At 30.4% G+C, this 1,479-nt stretch overlaps 1 long non-coding RNA gene across 1 annotated transcript; it reads left to right on the forward strand.

Moving 5' to 3' along the window:
• The first annotated feature begins 300 nt into the window (after window positions 1-300).
• On the forward strand, window positions 301-856 carry LOC135143340 (uncharacterized). Its single transcript, XR_010282759.1, has 2 exons — window positions 301-549; window positions 605-856. It is a non-coding gene; the product is annotated as an uncharacterized LOC135143340 (long non-coding RNA).
• The last annotated feature ends 623 nt before the right edge of the window (window positions 857-1,479 follow it).

Here is a 1,479-nt window from a genome sequence, read left to right on the forward strand (position 1 = left end):
AAACAATTTTAGTGTATGCCACTCAGTGAAGGCTACAAGTTTAGACTGCAACTTTTTTTCTGTTTCTAACAATTAATGAGATATCGAGGACCGTGCACTTAGTGATTTACTGTGTATATTATGGCAGCTTTTAATTTTAATCGTTTGCTTGTATTAAATAAATGTCGGAACGACAATTGAACGTTTTCTTCAAAAACTTGTAAAATATTATTTTTTATTTGAAAGAAATATGTTAGACATAGCGCTGTTATAGAGAATTATACACGAATTCAAGTTGTATGGTTTAACAATAAAGGTTTAGACTTTTAGACTGAGATTTGATATGTTTTTTAAGAAGCATCGGTGGATCATGTTCTTATAAATCTTAATATACTGCCGATACTTTTTTCCTAAAAACTCGTTAATGATAATGACATTTTCCTGTTTACTTTTTAAATTTTAAGCGGCACACCCATTTAAATCGGTGCGTATAAAAGATGCAGAAAACGAGGTGCAATCGTGGACATTTGCCATTGCGAAATAATTTCTACACTAACAATGTTCAAGCTGGTAAGTTGCTAAATTATATAGTTATCATTATGACATTTTTATTGTTTCTTTTTAGTACCTTTTTCTGGCTTTAGTAGCTTTAGCTGTTGCTGCTCCTAAAGCTGCTCCGCAGATATTTGGTTATGGCCTATACGGAGGATACAACGGATTAGGATATTCCTCTTTGGGATATGCTTCTCCTTATGCATATGGATATGGATATCCTTCTGGATATGGATATATATAATTTTTTTCTGTTTCGTCAAACACTGTAAGAAGTATGATCTTAAAAAACTTTGTAAAATACAAGTCTACTTAGAAACCACAAGATTTACAGTTTTATTGTCACCCATATTTATTGCTTCGAAATCATTTTTGGGTCAACTAGGTGCATTTTAACTAATAGAGATTTTTATTACTAATTTAAATTTTGAAAAAAAATCACCAACCCTAGAGCAGAAATACCTTTACAAGTTAGAAGAAAGATGCGTTTTCATTTGATTTACTTTTACTCTACAGATTAAAATTTTTTGTCGTTTTTTCCGATGAAATTCTCAAAATTTTCTAGAAAAATTGACTTACCTAGAAGGGAAGGGCCATTTATTTTACAAATGTCTATTATTAATAATTATTAGTGCAATTTTTCAAATGAAAATAGCTTTAACAATTATGGTTTGTGTTGACAAGAAGTTGTTTACGTTGTTAGATATTATAGACCTTGTTGACCCTGGTCGGGGGTTATTATGTTCGTCTGAAGAAATAATCGATACTGTTTATCCTACAATAATTTATTTTCCATAATCATGCAATCAGAAAAATTATAGATACTTATTTTCAAATGTTTATTTTTCAATAGTGATTATATAATTTGTGCACATCTGCTGTTTCTATAAAAATAGACAAGCCGGCAAGATCAGGTGGTCCAACGTCTTACACAGATATTAACATCAA

Source organism: Zophobas morio, unplaced genomic scaffold, assembly GCF_036711695.1.
Source record: "Zophobas morio isolate AGI-343-1 ecotype UQ-CSIRO unplaced genomic scaffold, CSIRO_AGI_Zmor_V1 ptg000058l, whole genome shotgun sequence".
Taxonomy (NCBI): domain Eukaryota; kingdom Metazoa; phylum Arthropoda; class Insecta; order Coleoptera; family Tenebrionidae; genus Zophobas; species Zophobas morio.